This window comes from Phoenix dactylifera, chromosome 2 (genome assembly GCF_051530095.1).
Source record: "Phoenix dactylifera cultivar Ajwa chromosome 2, Ajwa_hap1_PhDact_Kaust_v1.1, whole genome shotgun sequence".
Lineage (NCBI taxonomy): Eukaryota > Viridiplantae > Streptophyta > Magnoliopsida > Arecales > Arecaceae > Phoenix > Phoenix dactylifera.
Window position 1 is genome coordinate 56,372,064 of NC_143191.1, and position 6,000 is coordinate 56,378,063.

The following is a 6,000-nucleotide window of genomic DNA, read 5'->3' on the forward strand; positions in this document are numbered from 1 at the left end:
ATGCAAGCATGAAATTGATGGGTTGGCTGAGGGAAGCTCGGTAGCGTTCTTAATTTATTTTGATCGAACTAGCATTTGACATGCGGCCTCGTAAGGTACATTCTGCAGACGATGACAACAAGAAGTGAGTACAATTATGATATTAAAACATTTATGTATATATATATATATATATATATATATATATATATATATATATATATATATATATATATATATATATATATATATATATATATATATATATTAGTTATTCAAGTCTATATATAACACCAAAAAATTCGCCTTTGGGTGCGGGTGCCCCAATAGTCGTGCAAGTGGTTGTGGCATTTCCCCAAACAGCTGGAAGGGGTGGAGTATGGACGTTACGGGGGAAAAAGGAAAGGGGAAGAAGGTGGAGGGAGTGAAGACCCCAAAGGGTGCCGGGAAGCGCCAGGGACCTAGGAAGGCTGGATCCTCGCAGTCTTGGTCGGAGATAGCTAGGGGCTCGACCCGACCATCAATGTGGACCAACCATGAGATCCCAGCTGAGGAATTAGAGGAGGTCTAGAGGAGGTTCCCGAAGGTACTGGAGTTGACGCCGGAGTGGGTGGAGATGGAGAGGGAGGCCTGGAGCTCCATGGCGGTGATTGCGAGGAGCTTGGGGAGGAGAGTTCAGACGGAATGGGCTGTCCGGGAGATGAAAGCAAGAGGGAAGTTGGACTACGAGGTTGAAGCCTTCCCTATGGCCTCTGGGTACTTCGCTCTACGCTTTCGGAATGTGGAGGACAGGGAGGCAATGCTGGTAAGAGGTCCGTGGATCATTGCCGGCCAGTTACTGGCGGTGGAGAGGTGGCAGCCGGACTTCGTTCCCGGGAGGAAGGAGGTCAATAGGGTGGTGGTTTGGCTTCACCTCCCAGGGTTGCCACTCGAGTACTGGCGCAAGGAGTCCATCTGGAAGATTGCTATGGAGGCCGGCGTCCCAATTGAAGCTGACAGTTTCACGAAGGATCGCCGTCGTATGGGGTATGCGAGGATAAAGGTTGAGGTGGATGCCAGCTTACCTGTGTGGCCGGGGGTGTTTATCGGGGGGAAGGAAGGGAAACTCTGGCAGACCTTCAAGTATGAGTATCTGCAGCCGATCTGCTACCACTGTGGTCGGCTCGGCCATGGAGGGAATGGGTGCCGGTCTGCTACCCCGGGGTCGGCTATCGGGAGTGGGGGGTCCGGGGCCAAAGCGGATTCCGGTGGCCAGGCAGAACCAGCGGTGGATTGGAAGTGTGGCTGTACCTTTGGCCCATGGCTAGCACGCACAGAGTGCCAGTGCCGGCGAGTGCCGGTGCTGACCCAACTCAGGTTTGTCATTCCGCAGAGTCCGTGCCGAGCCCCCCCACGCGATGCCGATATCCCCCGAGTCGCCCGTGGATACTGATGGGTGGCAAAAGCCTACCAAGGTGGCCAGGCGGCGGTCGCCGGAGAAGGGGGTGGTGGGCGACTCGGTGGCAAAGGAGACCGAGGCAACTCAACTCGGTGCGGGTGCCGATTCAAACTCGGAGTATGTTGGGACTGTGGGTGAGCCGGGCCGGGCGGAGTCAGGGCGGGCTGGATCGGTTGGGCTGATGCCAAGCCCTGTGGCCCAAGGCAGGATAGGCCTGTCGGAGTCGGACCACGCCGTTGCAATCGGACTGTCCCCGGGCCAGGGCCCAAGCCCGATGAAGCGGGCCAGGAGCCCAGCTAAGGCAACTCGAAGCTCCGGGGCGAGTGGGTCGAATCTTCCCAAATTGTCGTCATCGTCCTCCTTCGAAGACCTGACGACTCGCCGGAGGGGGGAAGGGAGGAGACACTTCCGGAGTGCCTTCCTACCCCCGGTGAGACCGCCTATTCGATCGCTGCCGGCGGGTGTTGCGACCAGCAGCGGCGGAGAAGGTCCCGACTACGGAAGGCGCCCTTGTGCCGAGCGGGATGCGAGCGGTGGAGAAGGTACCATCATCGTGGTCGGCAACGATCAGAGGCGGCAAGAGGGCTCCGGCTGAGAGGCGGGGACTGGAAGGTGGAGCGACGGCCGGGGAGACGGACGAGACTCCTGTTCGGCGCCCTAAGGTGAGTGCGACTGGGGGTCTCCAAAAGCTCTGTTTCCTTCTTCTAAATTAACAGGGAAGGGAAAGATGGAGAAGGGGAACCCTGAGGCGCCAAGAGGCCCCATCCCAGGGGTGATGCGGCTGCCATCGCCTTCAAGGACGGTGGTGAGGAGGGGTCTATCGACTAGCTCGGGACAGAGATCTTCTTCTCCGATCTTGGAGCATGGGAAGGTGGTGGATCTGCTGAGAGCTGCGATCCAGGGAGATGATTTGGCATCAGGGGAAGGAGGAGTGATCTCTGCACCCGCAGTGATCAGCCTAGGGAGAGAGGGCCAAAATTCTTCTCATTGTTTTTGAATGAAGGTACTCGCTTGGAACTACAGGGGGGCAGCCAAGCTGTCCTTCTTGTCGTCATTTAAGAGATTAATTCAGCTTCATTGCCCGGACATCTATTTTCTTTGTGAAACTTGAGTATCGGGAGATGGGTTGCATCGTGTGCAACGGCGCTTGGCAGTTGATTGAGAATCGTATGCAGTTGAGTCTCGGGGCTTGTCTGGGGGCATCCTGGTGTTAGAAAGCGGAGGATAGCTTCTGTAGATATCATCTGCAATTGTTCGCAGCAGGTTGTGATGGTAATTTCAGAACCAAATGACCCTCCTTGGGTTCTATGTGGAGTTTATGCCAGCACTGACTACCGGACTAGGAGAGTCCTCTGGGATGAGCTGACGAGTCTGTTGACCCAGGGAGTGCCGACTATGGTGGTAGGTGATTTTAATTGCATTTTAAGCCCCAGTGAGAAGAGAGGAGGCAGGGCCTACTCAGATTCTGTGGACAGAAGAGAGTTTTGGAAGGTTTTGGAGAGAAATGGACTGTTGGACCTCGGCTTCTCTGGATCTCAATTCTCCTGGTGCAACAATCAGTGTGGGCAGGCTAGAGTGTGGGAGCAGATTGATAGGGCACTTGCTTCTCTAGACTGGGTTCAGCGTTTTCCATCCTATCAGGTTAGTCATCTAGCCCTGATTGCATTTGATCATTGCCCTCTTTTGATCTCCACAGTGTCGGGGACCACACGTCATAGCCCTTTCCGCTTCGAGAAGCTATGGTTGTCATACCCCTAGTCTTGGGATGTGGTCAGGGAGGCTTGGGGTATGCCAGTACAGAGTGATGCTATGCAGAGGGTGTCGCGTAGGCTGGAGCTTACCAAGCGGCGTCTTCGTCGATGGAACCGTGAGGTTGTCGGCAATGTTTTTCGGAGACTAGAGGAGGTGGAGGCTCGGATAGTAGATTTCCATGGGCGGGAGGATCGGGGAGAGGAGCTTACGGTGGCGGATATGGCAGACTTACGGCGATCTCTAGCTACCCATCATTCATTGCTTCGCCAGTAGGAGATTTTTTGGAGACAGAAATCCAGAGTACAGTGGGTTAAGGATGGTGACCGGAACACCAGTTTCTTCTACCAGTCGACAGTCATTAGAAGACAGAGGAACATGATTCGCTCCTTGAGGATTGGGGCGGGTCAGCGGGTGGAGGAGGACGCTGCAGTGAGACATGTGTTAGTGGAGTTCTTCAGATTGAGGTGGATGGAGGATGATGGATCACATGTTATAGGTTAACTCCCTAGGTCGGGGGTTAGTATTGAGGAGACAGAAAATGCATCTTTGATTTGGCCTGTGTTAGAGACGGAGATACAAGAGGCGCTGAGGATAAGGCCCCAGGACCGGACGGATTTCCACCCTTCTTCTTTTGGAGGTATTGGTGCATCATTCGGAGGGGAGTGGTGGAGGCAGTACAGTTTTACTTCAGTCAGTCGGTGATGGCTGATGAGTGGAAGGCCACCTTTATAAAATTGATACCGAAGCGTCTGGATGTTTCAGAGCCGAGTCATTATAGACCCATTAGTTTATGCACTACTATGTACAAGGTGGTCGAGGATCATGGTGGGGAGGATGAAAGATATGCTACCGAGGATCATCAGTCAGGAGCATGGGCATTTGTGGGAGGGAGGAGTATTTCTGATAACATTTTGCTAGCCCAGGAGATGATGGGGGACCTATTGCGCGCCTTGAGGAGGCAATGCTTGATGGCAGTGAAGTTGGATATGGAGCATGCCTACGACCGGATACGGTGGGATTTTCTTCGGCGAGCGCTAGAGAGCTTCGAGTTCCACCAAATTTGGATTGACTGGAATTTGGGATGTGTGTAGTGGCCTAATTTTTCCATTTTGATCAATGACACACCATCGCCATTCTTTCGAGCTACTATGGATCTTCGTCAGGGATGTCCTCTATTCCCGTATCTATTTATTATTTGTTCTGATGTACTCTCTCGTGCCTTGCATGTTGCTTGTGGGAACCAGGAGTTGGTAGCCTATAGTCCAGCCTGGCGCCCGCCCCATTTCTCATTTATTGTTTGCAGATGACTGCCTCTTGCTCACCAGGGCGAGAGAGGCTGATGCAAGAGCCCTTCGGAGGGTTTTGACAGAGTACTGTGAGATGTCCGGGCAGAGAGTGAATCTCCAAAAATCAGCCATACATTTCAATCCAAGCATAGAGTAGAAGGTGCGGGAGGTCAGGGCATTCTGGGGATGGAGGAGGAGGAGGGGGCCCTAGTTTACCTAGGGGTTCCCCTTACAGGGAGGAGGTTGCGGGTGGCGGAGTGCTTTACCATGGTGGAGTGGGTGCGGAGCAGACTCAAGGGTTGGAGAGCGTCCTCACTCTCTATGATGGGCATATTGACACTGATCAGGTCAGTTCTATATTCTATGCCCATTTATCTGATGGCACATACTATTGTGCCGAAGATAGTCCTGGAGGAGATTGAGAGGCTCTTGAGGAGTTTCCTGTGGGGCACTCGTGGGGGAGGTCACGGAGTACATCTGGTGGCCTGGGAGAGAGTATGCTTGCCTCTGCGGGAGGGTGGCTTAGGGGTGTAGTCACTCCAGGCGCGGCGCGAGGCTCTTCTGGCATGGCGGGCAGTGCAGGTTGTTTTGGAGCTGCATGGTTTTTGGAGCCAGATCATGACGGCTAGATACGGTCGTGCCGAATTTACTGCACAGGCGGTAGGTAGCTGAAGATGTTCCTTTATGTGGCGAGAGATTGGAAGATACTTGCCGATGGCCTTGGCGCATTCCAGATGGTTGATTGGCGACGGACGAAGCATTGATGTGACAGAGGACTCGTGGGTGGATGCACTCCCATTGAGATTATGGCTGACGATGTTTGGTGGTGCGTGGGCAGAGGGGCTCCGAGTTTCTAACCTTCTCAGGCCGGGGGCGGTAGAGTGGGATGGTGACAGATTAGGCCAGCTGTTTGGAGAGCATTTGGCAGAGCAGGTTCGGGCGCTTCCCATTCCGGGATCTGCAGGTCCGGATGTCAGGGTTTGGAGCACTACTTGCAGAGCGAGTGTTATGGTCGGTGATGTTTCCCAAGTTATTCAGTGGGAGTCAGAGCCGAGCTTAGACTGTGGTTGGGTGTGGAGGGTTGGGCTACACCAGAGGGTTGCTCTTTTCCTCTGGAAGGTGGCCTGGGAGCGTTGCCGACGTGTTTAGTGCTGAGTAGACGAGGAGTGAGGCTCTCCCCCCTATGCCCGGATGGTGGGGTGGACGAGTCGGTGGATCATGTGCTCTTTCAGTGCGATTGGGCGCGGGGTGCTTGGAGGCTGACTGGGATTCCAGAGGATGCTTGGAGCCGGAGGGACTGTTTTTTGGAGATGGTTCAGCGATGGGCTGGTATCCCTCAGATGCGCAGCATGGCTATTCGGGCATCTTGTACAGCTTATCAGGTATGGCTAGTCAGGAATGCCTGTGTCTTTGGCGAGGGTAGCCCATCACCGCGGTTCGTGATGGAGCGGCCTCGAGCTCAGGCAGCAGAGATCATACATGTAGATTTAGCCCATAGACCTTTAATAGCTCGGGACACCTGGGGCTCCCATACTGCTTCGGCAG